Source organism: Lactuca serriola, chromosome 8 (assembly GCF_051521515.1).
Source record: "Lactuca serriola cultivar US96UC23 chromosome 8, Lser_US96UC23_V15, whole genome shotgun sequence".
In the NCBI taxonomy this organism is placed as follows: Eukaryota; Viridiplantae; Streptophyta; class Magnoliopsida; order Asterales; family Asteraceae; genus Lactuca; species Lactuca serriola.
In genome coordinates this window covers 113,321,603-113,336,198 of record NC_136415.1, presented here as the reverse complement: position 1 = coordinate 113,336,198, position 14,596 = coordinate 113,321,603, and the positions used below count along the sequence as shown (strand labels likewise).

The following is a 14,596-nucleotide window of genomic DNA, read 5'->3' as shown; positions in this document are numbered from 1 at the left end:
TCAGGTTCGACCCCTATCGCCAAGGCACCATACCGATTGGCACCAACCAAGATGCAGGAGCTGTCATCTCAACTGTAGGAACTGCTGGGCAAGTAGTTCATCCGTCCGAGCAGTTCTCCAAGGGGAGCACCAATTCTCTTCGTTAGGAAGAAGGATGGTGCACACCGGATATGCATTGATTACCAGGAGTTGAACAACTTAATGGTGAAGAACCGTTATCCACTCCCGAGGATAGATGATCTTTTCACTCAGTTGCAGGGAGCATCTTGGTTCTCCAAGATAGAACTGAGGTCCGGATACCATCAGGTCAGGGTTAGGGAGGAGGACGTGGAGAAGCCGCTTTCCGAACTCGTTATGGACATTACGAGTTCGTGGTGATGCTGTTTGGGCTCACCAAAGCGCCGACAATATTTATGGACCTGATGAATCGGTTATGCAGATCGATGCTTGATAGCTCGGTCATTATGTTTATAGATGACATTTTGGTATACTCCAAGACTAGAGAGAAGCATGAGGAGCATCTCCGTGAGCTACTGAGAGTTTTGAGACGAGAACGACTATATGCCAAGTTCTCGAAGAACGAGTTTTGGTTATAAGAGATCCAGTTCCTCGGACACCTCGTTAACCAGGAGGGGATTTTGGTCGACCCGGACAAGATCAAGGTGGTTATTCAGTGGGAGGTTCCGAAATCTCCATCAAATACCATGATATTTTTAGGATTGGTAGGGTACTACTGGAGATTCATACATGATTTCTCCAAGATTACAGTACCCCTCACTCGTCTGACAAGGAAGGGGTGGATTTCCGGTGGGGTCCTGAGCAGTAGACTGCATTCAAGACTCTGAGGCAGCGACTCTGCGAGACACTAGTGTTGACACTCCCGGAGGGAGTTGAGGATTTTGTGGTGTTTTGTGATGCATCGATCACCAGATGATAGCCTATGCATCACGGTAGTTGAAGCCGCATGAGATGAGATATCCCACGCACGATCTGGAGTTGGGAGCGGTGACATCCCACGCACGATCTGGAGTTGGGAGCAATTCTTATGCAGAGAGGACGGGTGATAGCCTATGCATCGCGGCAGTTGAAGCCGCATGAGATGAGATATCCAACGCACGATTTGGAGTTGGGAGTGGTGGTATTCGCTCTCAAGATTTAGAGACATTATCTCTATGGGGTCCGTTGTACCGTATACACAAACCATAAGATTCTGAGACACATCATGGATCAGCTGAACCTGAACATGAGGCAACGCAGGTGGCTGGACGTAGTCAAGGATTTTGACTGTGAGATCCTTTACCATCTGGGTAAAGCGAATGTGGTTGTGGACGCCCTGAGCCGCAAGTCCGTTGGATCTTCTATACCAGCGACATGTATGACCGCAAGTCGGTCAAGCCCTCTTGTCACTATGTGTAGCCAATTTTGGTGAGTATGATGTTCTTTATATAGTGTGTCACATCTAGGGTTATACCATGTAAACCCTAATGTGGCATGACTTTTCATTTCCATGACCCATGGGTTTGTAACTCCCATGGAGCCTGCTTGGAGCATCCAATGGGTTTAACCCAACTTGATTATCCATGTAGCCTTTTAGCCCACTATATAAGTTATGAATGATTTACATAATCAACCCATATATTTAATTAGTCACCATTTGATCACTTAACTAATTCTGGATTAATTCTTGATCAATACTAATTAAATAATACTATTAATATATTAGAACTTATAATATATAAATAAACCACAAGTGTTAATTCTCTCATTTAGTCTATCCAAATGCATGATGACATGCAACCCAAATGGACCATCTGGGTCGGGTCAAGTACATACCAAAAATAGTTATGGACTTAGACACCTTATCCAACAGTCTCCTACTTGGATAAGTCTAATAACTATTACTGCAAGTATGACCTTAGGAACCGATCGACAATCGTAGCTCTTTTTTAAGGTTTCTCGAAACTGAGAAGATGATGATACGCCATTTCAGATAAGTGATCATATAATCCTCTGTTCTAGATATCAGCCGGACAAATACATGGAACAGTGTCTTACCTTTTGTCCAACAGTTTGTTCCCCAATTTCCGATTTGTTTGACATAGAACTTAATTGAACACATCAACTTAGTTCTGTCCGGGCCCGGTGCATGGGTCCAAACAAAATCATCAAGGGGCCCAGATATCGCTTCTAATCCAAGAAGGAACAGATAAACTTCGACTCATATGCTTGATCTTCTACTTGTTAAATTACACACAACCGCACGTTTTATAACATCGAGTTACCAATGCATTTTCGCACGATGAATGAATAACTAACTCATAGTTGATAAGTCATATCTCTAGGTTTGAAGAGTTATATGATATTACTGTCTCACGATCACTCGAGATAAATTCCATGAAGTGATACAAGTAAACGTGGGTCGAATTCAATACTCAGAACTTATGAGCACTCATGAGTGTTGAGGCCATGTCCAAGATCTTAGATCTCTACAACCAACTCATGATTGTCTTACTTCATATCTACTTCCAACATATGACTGATTGTGGATAATTTGAATAATATGTAAAACCTAACATAAATATTATGGAAGTCAAAACATGCAAAAGAAATAATAGTAAACGATTGACAAGAGATAGCAACACTTTACTCATAAATAAACACAACTTTTATTCATCATCAAATGACAATTACACTTTACAAAATTTCAAATTATCTAACTACTAAAACTAATATCATCCTTCAGCACTATGCTCCTTGCATGCTGGAGATGCTTAACCCTACCCAGTCCCTTTGTGAGGGGATCTGCCAGGTTCTCATATGATGATACCCTCTTTTCCACGAGGAGTCCTTCTTCTATACGATATCTGATGAAATGGTATTTTCTGTCAATGTGTCTGGATCTCCCGTGATCCCTTGGTTCCTTTGCTAAGGCAACTGCACTTTCACTATCACAGAAAATCTCTATGGGCTCCGCTATAGCTGGTACAACTCCAAGGTCTCCAATGAATTTCTTTAGCCATATAGCCTCCTTTTCTACCTCGCTTGCCGCTATATACTCTGATTCGCAAGTTGAATCAGCCACTGTCTCATGCTTGGAACTTTTCCAAGAGATTGCTCCTCCATTTAAAGTAAAGACCTAGCCCAACTGAGAGTGGAAATTATCCCTATTAGTCTGGAAGCTAGCATCACTATACCCTACAACTCTCAAGTCATCATTCCCACCAAGGGTAAAGACCCAGTCCATAGTCCTCCGCAGGTACTTGAGAATGTTCTTTACCACTGTCCATTGAGCCTTACTAGGGTTCCCCTGATACCTGCTAACCATGCTTAAAGCAAAGGCTACATCAGGACGAGTACAGGTCATAGCATACATGATCGAGCCTACTGCAGAAGCATAAGGTACTCGACTCATTTCTGCTATCTCAACCTCGGTACTCAGGCTCCGAGTCTTACTTAGTCTAGCGTTACTCTGGATGGGTAACTCTCCTTTCTTGGAATCTTGCATGCTGAATCTCTTCAGCACCTTCTCCAAGTATGTACTTTGACTAAGCCCAATTAGTCTTTTACTCCGGTCTCTCAGAATCCTTATCCCTAGAATATAGGCAGCTTCTCCAAGGTCCTTCATAGCGAAACACTTCCCAAGCTAGGACTTAACTTCCTAGAAGGTTGGGATGTCATTTCCTATGAGTAGTATGTCATCCACATACAATACCAAAAAGCTAACTATACTCCCACTAGCCTTGACATATACACAAGATTCATCTTCACTCCTCGAAAAGCCAAACTCTTTGACTTTCTCATCAAAGCAAAGATTCCGTCTGCGAGGTGCTTGCTTTAATCCATAGATGGATTTCTCAAGCTTACACACTCTATTAGGGTACTCTGTGCTGACAAAACCCTCTGGCTAATTCATGTAAACATCTTCAGTCAACTTTCCATTAAGGAAAGCGGTTTTGACATCCATTTGCCATATTTCATAGTCATGAAATGCGACTATGGCTAACAAAACCCTAATAGACTTAATCTTGGCTACTGGTGAAAAAGTCTCATCATAGTTAACTCCCGAAGTCTGTGAGAAACCCTTTGCAACCATTCGCTCCTTATAAGTGTGTACATTACCATCCATGTCGGTCTTCTTCTTGAAGATCCATTTGCACCCAACTGTCTTACGACCTGGCACATTGTTAACCAAGTCCCAGACCTGATTGTCATACATGGACTGTATCTCGCTATCCATTGCCTCTTTCCATTTAACAGACTGGGGGCCTGCCATGGCTTCCGCATAGCTGTTAGGTTCATCCAGACTTACCAATGTCCCATCATTGATAAGTGTCTCACCTTCTGCAGTAATATGGAAACCATAGTAATGCTCAGGTACATTCCTAACCCTTGTGTAACGCCTCAGAGGTACAATTAGAGGTATAATTTGATCAACAGGAGTTTCCTCCTCAAGTTGACTGCTAGGGTTTGAGGTTCCTTCACCACTTGACTCTTGAATTTCTTTAAGGTCAATTTTCCTCCCACTGTTTCCTTGGCTTATGAACTCTCTTTCTCGAAAGACAGCCCCTTGCTACAAAGACCACATTTCACTAGGTCTGTAGAAGAGGTAACCAAAGGATTGTTGTGGGTAGCCGATGAAAATACACCTCTCACTTCGAGGTTCACGCTTGTCGTGAGTCTGGCGTCTCATGAAAGCCTCGCAACCCCAAATCTTGATGTGGGCTAGACTAGGAACTTTTCCAATCCACATCTCGTGAGGTGTTTTGGCAACCTTCTTTGTAAAGACCAGATTAAGGATATGGGCGGCGGTCTCTAAGGCATACCCCCAAAATGAGATTGGTAGCGAAGCTCGACTCATCATGGAACGAACCATGTCCAACAAGGTTCGGTTATGCCTCTCAGCTACACCATTCAACTGCGGTGTTCTGGGAGGTGTCAATTGTGAGACAATCCCACATTCCCTTAGATAGTCGAGGAACTTTGAACTAAGATACTCACCACCACGATCGGATCGAAGCATCTTAATGTTCCTGCCCAATTGATTCTCGACTTCCTGTTTAAACTCTTTAAACCTTTAAAAAGTCTCTAACTTATGCTTGATTAAGTAGATATATCCATATCTACTGTAATCATCAGTAAAAGTCAAATAATAACGATTAGCATCCCTGGTGGCATGTTTTAAGGGTCCACACACATTCATGTGTATAAGATCCAACAAACCTTCACCCCTCTCACAAGAACCAGTGAAGGGTGACTTTTTCATTTTTCCAAGTAAGCATGATTCACAACTATCATCTGACATTAGGTCAAATGATTCCAAAACTCCATCCTTTTGGAGTTGGCCTATGCGTTTCTTGCTTATATGTCCAAGACGACAATGCCATAATGATGTTTTATCCAAGTTATTATCATTTGTAGATTTAATACTGATGTGTGCAAACTCACTTAGTTTTAAACCTACTTTTAATTATCAAATAACACACAAAAGGCAGTGAACCTATCAATTGTGGTATAGCTAAATAAGCAGGGTATCGATCACAGGGAACGGCAAATTAAATTAAAAACTAATTTTATCTAAGTTAATTAATAAGTAGGGGTGTTCTCTAGTTTTACAAGACTAGAAACTTACTAACTATTACTAATTTAAGAACTAGGAAATAAAGACTTAACTAGATTCAATAATTGGAAAGGAACTTCTGTTTAGTTCAACTTGGTTAACTCTATGGTTGATTTCAAGGTAATGGTGCAATGGATTAATTCTTTCGTTGGTTACAGATTCAAGTGATTAGATTCGTATTCACTACCCTAATCCTTAGCAAATAAACTAACTTAAACAGTGGCCAATTGTCTAATTTAATTATATTCACTAGATTAATTATTCGGGTTAAGTTAGACTTGCAATAGTTAACTAATTTATTCTTTTAATTAACTTCTTGTTTGATGGTCATCTTACGAGCTTGCACATGGACTTACTCAATTTTCTTATTAATTCTAGTTTCATATTCATTAATCCTAGACATATAGCATAGTGATCACATAGCATATGAGGTTAATAATCAATAGATGTTCATGCTAATTAATTATCTTCCTATTAACAGAAAATTAATTATTATTCACACACAAGGTTCTTTAGCAAGCTAAAATAACAAAAATTCACCAACTTGGAATTAATCCTACCAATCAATCAAACCATATTGTCAACTTTGTATCCCCAAACAGAAGTCTAAAGGTTTTAGCTCATAATTGAAGTAAATAACAGCAAACAAACAAAGTCAAATTGCTTAACCATAATGATAAAACAAAAGAATAAATGGAATGATGAAATTTTGCCTCAATTACTCTCTGGGATTGAATTCTAGCTTCCTTCGTCGTCTTCTAGGGTTTCACTGGCTTCTCAATCGTAGCTAAGTACTTCTAAATCGTCCCAGAACTCCCCTCTATCGATCTGCGGAATTATCTTTAAATATACGAATCAACTCATCGAGTCAAGTGGTGACTCGTCGAGTCCCTCTCACATCCCCCGTATTGTGATAACTCTCTGGGATCCCGAGTCATTATCTTCTCGATTCTTCGATTGGACTCTCCGAGTAGTCGATCTGACTCGCCGAGTAGGTGCCATTTTTAATGTTTTTCTTCTTTATTCCATTCTCGATCTTCTAACTGTTTCTCCCGCTTCCTTTCGCTTCCGAGCTTCATCTTTGGACTGAAAAACATAATTTAACACTTTTAAGTACCTTTTGTCCATAATATGCAATAATTTAGCTAATAAATGAATAAAAATGTATACTTAATATGAACTAAATATGCAAATATCAAAATACCCCACACTTGTCTTTTGCTTGCCCCCAAGCAAAACTGAATTTTAAACATATTAGAATCATATATAACAACTCCAATCTAACCTATCCATTATGCCAAGACCGCAACGCATGCATTTGTGTCTAAAATTTTTCCTAAAGACCTCCCATACTCCAAATACTCACAATCCTCATAAACACTTGCCCACTCATCCCGAACTATGCTCATTTTATGCAACCCTCCGAATCCATCCGCAGAAAACCTCTTACCCTCAAGGTGTTTTTATTTGAGCAACCCAAGCATACATAATCTAGAATTACAACTTTTCGATACCACTATGGAGCTCTTTTGGAATTCCTCACTTCCTTTGGTAATTTGATCTTTGATCTCTTTGAATTCACCACCTTTATTGTTTGATTTTCGGGTATCTTCAACTTTTTGGATTTCTTGGAATTTTGATTTTTTGATCTTCACTTTATTTGCTCCAAAATTCATACAATTTCTCTTGTAATTCTCTCTCTTTTTTTTACATGTACCTCTCTTTTTTTCACTCAAATCCCTACATGCTTAAGCAGGGGCGCTCAACTTCAACCTTTATTGGCTAAAGATAACAATCTTCCTGGATACATTTCAGGTTTAGGCTGCTAAACATATTGCATCCCTCGGCCGAGCAGGGTCGTGTTTTTGTCCCATGATTTCACTAGAATAAGGAAGCCACAAATGCACTAGAACGTATATAGGCTCAACTAAACATTTGGGTTTTCATGCAATCATCAACACAACTCTAACATGGAGTCCTAATTTTACTTTTACCAAAATTTTCTAATTTAGATCCTAAGTAATACTTTTGGTATGAAAAATTTTAAATTTAGCCTAAATTAAGACTCTAAATTTTCTAATATGTAACCAACCCCCTACCCCACACTTATTTGATGCAATGCCCTCATTGCATATTATGTATGACAAAAACATAAAAAGAAACTAAAGAGGGAATTGGAACAAACTCCCTTGGGATAGCAGTGGATAGGTTGATCACTTCCTTTTCAGCTCCAACTTCAATTGACTTTAGACATGGTATCCATGCCTTGGGTGTCTCGTCTCGTGTGGGTCACTCCAAATACGCAGAAAACAGTGTAAGATCTTCAGGAATAAATATGGAAAGAATAGATAGTCAAGTGGTACTCTAATCAGCATCAAATCAGCAGCCCCTTCGACATGAAACCAAACGACTCGTCGAGTATATACCAGACTCGTCGAGTTACTTCAGGAAATCTTCGCATTTGTGAGAATTAAGGGCGACTCGTCGAGTCAGTTGAATGCACTCGACGAGTTGGTCACTGAATGAAAATAATAGCATTCTGCATCTGATCCAGCTTCCAATAAACTCTCTATACTTTCTATTCACTTCTAGACTCCCTTGCCAACATCTCTAAGGACCGGACTCAATACTTTAACTCTAACGCTCCCTCTTTCTTGACTCTCTTTCTCACTTTAATTCTATAACTCTAAACCCCTTTTGAAGCTAGCACTCCTAATTCAATTCTGAAAAATTGTCAAAGCATCAAACATTAAAAGCAAGTTTTAAAAACATCAAACAAACCAAATAAAAAACAAACACAAAAAATAAAAATTGAAAATTGTTCAATAAAAATGCATAGAAATCAATCCTCCTCATCATCATCATCTAGCCCTGCTCCACTTCCTCCCGCACCACTTCTTCTTGCATTTATCACCTCTTCCCATGATGGAATATATGGAAAGTTACCACCATCTATGTGTGGAATGTTAAAGTGGTCAAAAAGTCGGATATGCGATTGGTTGCTAAAATTCAAGCCCCGCGCCATTTGGTCTTGTAGCCGCCTCATCTCCACATTGTACCAATCCATTGGTACTTCTTCATTCTCAACCGGAATCACCGGCGGCTCATCCTCAACATCCCGCTCTCTCCTTGAACGAACCCTCCTCCTCGGTGCTTCGGGACCAACAACCGGATCATCATTCGGGATGGCATAATGGCCACCACCATAATCTTCAATAATCCTCGCTCTCCGGAAAAGAATTGGATTGAACGGAGGTGTAGGGATCATCGTCATGAAATTCCACGCACCGCGGTTCATCAACCCGAATGAATTGGCTAACTGGGTGACAAACATCCCACCATTGATTCGGGAAGTTTTGCGATCCTTGACCGCACCCTCCGAGAGATATGAAGCTAGACACCAAGGAATGTTGCAAAAAACGCCGGGTGTAATGATGCTCCATAAATAGAAGACATCAAGGTTGGAAACCTTGTCATCATCCTTTCGTTGATTGATGGTGGATGAAATGAGACTATGAATGAGGCGGTGTGTTGGGGATCGAATGCTCCCTTCCTGTGCCGACTTCGGAATATAGACCTTGTTACCAATTGTATTCCACCAGCCCGTACTCGTAACTCCTTCGGGAAACACCATATGGGTTTGTGCCAAAAAGGCCCGAAAGATGGGTGTTGAGACCAAGGGCTGATCATAAACCCCTAATCGACAGGCAAGATCCACCACAGAGCATTGGTGAAATTCTCCCCCAAGACAGAAACTAAAGCTGGACGGGTGATAAGCATCCACTCCCCCGGTGAAAGATACCGTGGAGAAAAACTCCAAACAAAGCTCCAAATAAACCGGCTCTTGAATACGGAAGACCCGGCTCCACCCGTCACAAACCATTGTTTCGCCTTCATGGTGAAACTCCTTCAAAAGATAAGGAGCTAACTCCTCCTCATAGCGAACACTCTGCAACCAATCCCAATCTATCCGGTTGGGCACATAGATCTCTTTCTTCTTTATGTCAGCTAGCTTCTTCTTCCATTTCCGCAATGTCGAAGCGGTCTCGATTTGTGGGAAGTTTAGCCACGGAAAATCCCCTTGGTGGCCACTGGAACTTTGCCCCCTTCTGAACATGATTTCTGCAAAACAAATACACAAAACCCAGAAAACACAGAGTATAATTAAAAAAACATCTCGCATATGTTCCCCGACTCGACTCGTCGAGTCCAGGTACGACTCGGCGAGTCGCACGAACTGCACGAGTCAGTCGGCGGGTTGATGAAAATTAGACCATGAAACCTGGAAATCACATCAAGGGTTTTGTCTAGGCATACATTATTAAGGTATTAAGGCCAGAATAAGCTTTCAAAACAACATAATTCATGAAAAATCAAAACCCTAGAAATTTACTACTTTTCAAAAAACAGGTTTTTTCATGCAATTGCTACCATAGATGGACTTATTATCAGGTTCTTAACAGAAAACAAGCAGAAATTTGTTACCTTTTGAGATTGAACTTGAGAAATTTGAAGAAAACTTAAAGAACAAAGATGAATGCTTGAGAGAGAGTTGAGAGAGAGGCGCACGGCGAGTGTGTGTGTGAAAATAAACTGATTCTTAGGGTTAAAACCCTAGTTACCGGTTGTAAAAGTAATTTCAAAATTATTTTTTTTCTGTAAATGATATCGACTCGTCGAGTCGGGGTCAGACTCGGCGAGTCTGGTCGCGATGTCAAAATTTTCTGAAATCCATATGGACTCGTCGAGTCATGGTCAGACTTGGCGAGTCTTTTGCAAAAAAAATTCATAAAAATTTTCCATTTATCTAAAAATCATTTCACCCCACACTTAGCCCATGCATACTCTCAAGCAGACATGTCCGATGAATTGGAGAATTAACAATCTAAAAACGAAAGAAAAATTTCAAACAAAACTAAAAAGTAAAAGAAAGCAAACTCTAAATAACGGGTTGCCTCCCGCCAAGCGCTTCTTTTTAAGGAGTCGTTAGCTGGACTCCTTCCCATCTACGTTTCGTCATCCTCGAGCATCGGGAATGCACGCCTAGTCGTTTGTGGTTTGTACTTGGTCTTGTAAGCGTGAATCTTCTTCTTGTAAGCCCTTTTCAATGCATCTCTTTTCTTTTTCACAACATCACCCTCAGCTGCTTGGGCTTCCCTTTTCCTCTTTTTCTTCTTTCCCCCATTCTTTTTCATCTTCTCTTGCACTTCCTTCTCTTTAAATTTAATTACTTCATATTTCGTGATGGTTCGTGCTTTAGGTTTAGTAGTGAATGGTTGATCAGCTTCCACCCTCCTCTCCTTTGTCTCTTCATCCTTTCCTGTGCTCAACCCATCTTCAAAAGGAATCGTATCAAGACATGCTACATCGGCGTATTGAACTTTCCTTCCCTTTCCTCTTTTGCTGTTTGTTCTTCTAAAGAATCATGAATAATATCTAAATTCAAGGTATATGAAGAACTAGTAACAAACAGATCTAAGTCGGCCAAGTCTTTGTCAAATTCGACTGGACTCGTCGAGTCCATTAAGGTGACTCAGCGAGTCTGATCGGGTTCCATCAATTCTTGGGTGTTTTCTGAGTTGGCTCCTTCCAGTAGCTTTTCTAACTCTTCCAAGTCCTTGTTAACATCTACATCTTCTTCAGAGTGTATCAAAAATTTGCTTGGATCTTCTTTTAGCAAACGTGCAAGCTCTTCTTGTAATATCTCATCATCCAATTGGATAATTGAGATTTCTTCATTCTTTTCTTCATTCTTGCTTGGCTTCTGGAATAGCTTTAAACATTATAGATTCATCACCCACCCTTAATGTCAATGTAGACTCACATATATCAATTAAAGCACACGCGGTGTTCAAGAATGATCTCCCCAAAATAATTGGAATTTCGGGGTCTTCTTTCATATCAACTACCACGAAGTCTACTGGGAAAATAAACTTGTCAACTTTTATTAGGAGATCCTCACAAACGCCTTGTGGATGAATTATCGTCTTGTCCGCCAAATGGATCTTCATATTCACCGGCCTTGAATCTGGTAAATTCAACTTCTTAAAGTATGACAAAGGCATAATATTGATGCTTGCCCCCGAATCAGCTAATGCTCGGGTGGAAACTTCATTACCAAATTGGCACGGGATCACAATATTTCCCGGATCACCCTTCTTTTCAGGTAGCTCACTCATCAATATTTCCGCGACTTCAGCCAAATCTTTCCTAGCAGCAAAAAGGCCCTTAAGCAAGTTGAAGTACTTAGGTGTTTGTAGCATTGTTTCCACAAATGGTACATTAACTTGTAAAGCTTTAACATGCGTCATGAAGGTTCTGTATGCTTCTACTTTTCTGCAGGCATGGCTTTGATTGGGTATGGCAGAGGAGGATTATAAGGCTTCAAAGAACTGGCAGTTTTATCATTTACGTATGGACTCGTCGAGTCCATTGGAGTGACTCGGCGAGTTGGATCGGGTTTTGCTGGTTCCGATTCTTCTACCTTTTCTGCCTTCTTCTTGGAGATTCTCAGTGGTTTGTAAATGTTTCTTCACTGCTGGAGGTTATTACACTTACATTCTCCATTCTTGGATTAGGTTCGGTGTTACTTGGAAGTTGACCCGGTCTTCTATCATTCACTTGATGCGCAAGCTGCCCCAACTATTTCTCAATGTTGAGAATTGATGCTTGCTGATTCCTAAGCATGTTTCTGGTCTCGTGTATGGCAGCATCGTGATCATTGTGTATTTTTTCGGACGCGGCTATAAATCTAGTGAATAACTCTTCTAAATCGACTTTCTTTTCTACCGGTTCTTCCTTTTGGTATAGTCCCCTCTCCTTCTGCTTGTATTTCTCCTCCTTTGCCTTCTTATACTCTTCGTATGGTAGCCATTCCTTCTTGGGTTTCCGCCAATTTTCATCATATCGATCGCCACTTGAATAGAAGACTTGAGCTCTCTTATTTCCATTCTCATCCAAATCACAATCCTTTGTGAGATGGGGCTCTCTACAATTTTCGCATCCTACCCTAATAGCATGGATTGTTTGATCCATTTTTGTCATTCTTCGATCTAGACTATCAAGCTTAGCTATCACCACCGCCATGCTATCATTTGCCACGTTCACTACCCCACGACTTACTTCGTTTCTCGGATTATGGTATTCTCTAGAGTGCTTAGAGAATTCTTCAATTAATTCTTTAATTACCGGGGGCGCCTTCTTTGTGAGCGGGCCTTGAGAATCAAGCAATTGCCTTGTGGTGACATTGACTCCATCATAGAAGATGGAGACCTCTTGTTGGCTATTAAGGTCATGGTGTGGGCAATTTCTAAGTAGGCTCTTGTATCTTTCCCAAGCTTCATAAAGATATTCTCCAGGTTGTTGCTCGAAGTTGGCAATGGCTTTCTTTAGCTTGGCTATCTTGGAGGGCGGGCAGAAATGGTCTATGAACTCTTCTTTCATGTTGCCCATGTGGTGACCGATCCGGGAGGAAGTGACTTTAACCAATCTTTTGCAGCTCCTTTAAATGTGACAGGAAGCATGCGAAGAAGCTGGGTCTCGTGTGGAACATTCGGGACGTTGAAGTAATCGGCCACATCATTCACTTCGTCCAAGTGCTTGTAAGCGTCTTCGTGATCATTCCCGTAAAAAGGAATCTCCTTGAGTTGGGCGAGAATATGGCCTTTTAGTTCGAAAGTCGCGGTCGCGGGAATTGCGGGTTGCACAAGTCCCGGCCCGGTGTCATCACGCATCCTTTTCTTCCATTCCCCCATGGGGACTTCATCAATGTTAGCCATTGTGATAGCTAACTCTTCTTCGGAATCGGTTTCGTGCTCGTAAGTATGCTCTTCTTCTTCCTCGGTCTCGTACTCGATATCTTCTTGAATTGGTTCTTCAACTGTCAACGAGGCATTGGATGCTCCTGATTTGCTGCTCTTCTTCTTGCTGAAAACGGATTTTAAGTTTTTGAGTGGTGAGTTCTTTGAAGATGTGGTTTCTCCAACGGCTTTTCCTTTGCTTCTTCTTAGTGCGGATTCCGGGTCTTCCAAAGGAGGGACCAGAGGTGTATCAGATCCTCGGGTCATGAAACAACTGTAAACAAACAAAACAAAAGAAACAGAACGCGTAAAAAGAACAAAAACGAAATAAAAAAAATAAAGACTGAAACAGCGATGTACTCGCCGAGTCGGCACGAGTGCACTTGGCGAGTTCAAGGCAAAAACAGAAAAGAAAATTTCTAGTTATTCTAAAAACGAATTTTTAATAAACTAATTCTACTTACTGAATTACTTTGTAAATAACTTTGTGTAAGATAAATCCCACACAAAGGATCGATTAAACTAGAATTTAATATTAATTTTAGAACCGTTCCCCGACAACGGCGCCAAAAACTTGATGTGTGCAAACTCACTTAGTTTTAAACCTACTTTTAATTATCAAATAACACACAAAAGACAGTGAACCTATCAATTGTGGTATAGCTAAATAAGCAGGGTATCGATCACAGGGAACGGCAAATTAAATTAAAAACTAATTTTATCTAAGTTAATTAATAAGTAGGGGTGTTCTCTAGTTTTACAAGACTAGAAACTTACTAACTATTACTAATTTCAGAACTAGGAAATAAAGACTTAACTAGATTCAATAATTGGAAAGGAACTACTGTTTAGTTCAACTTGGTTAACTCTATGGTTGATTTCAAGGTAATGGTGCAATGGATTAATTCTTTCGTTGGTTACCGATTCAAGTGATTAGATTCGTATTCACTACCCTAATCCTTAGCAAATAAACTAACTTAAACAGTGGCCAATTGTCTAATTTAATTATATTCACTAGATTAATTATTCGGGTTAAGTTAGACTTGCAATAGTTAACTAATTTATTCTTTTAATTAACTTCTTATTTGATGGTCATCTTACGAGCTTGCACATGGACTTACTCAATTTTTTTTATTAATTCTAGTTTCATATTCATTAATCCTAGACATATAGCATAGTG

General features: G+C 40.3%; 1 non-coding gene across 1 annotated transcript; it reads left to right on the top strand.

Annotated features, from left to right (window-relative positions):
* The first annotated feature begins 12,905 nt into the window (after window positions 1-12,905).
* LOC145071681 (small nucleolar RNA R71) lies at window positions 12,906-13,012 on the top strand. Its single transcript, XR_013690689.1, has one exon. It is a non-coding gene; the product is annotated as a small nucleolar RNA R71 (small nucleolar RNA).
* The last annotated feature ends 1,584 nt before the right edge of the window (window positions 13,013-14,596 follow it).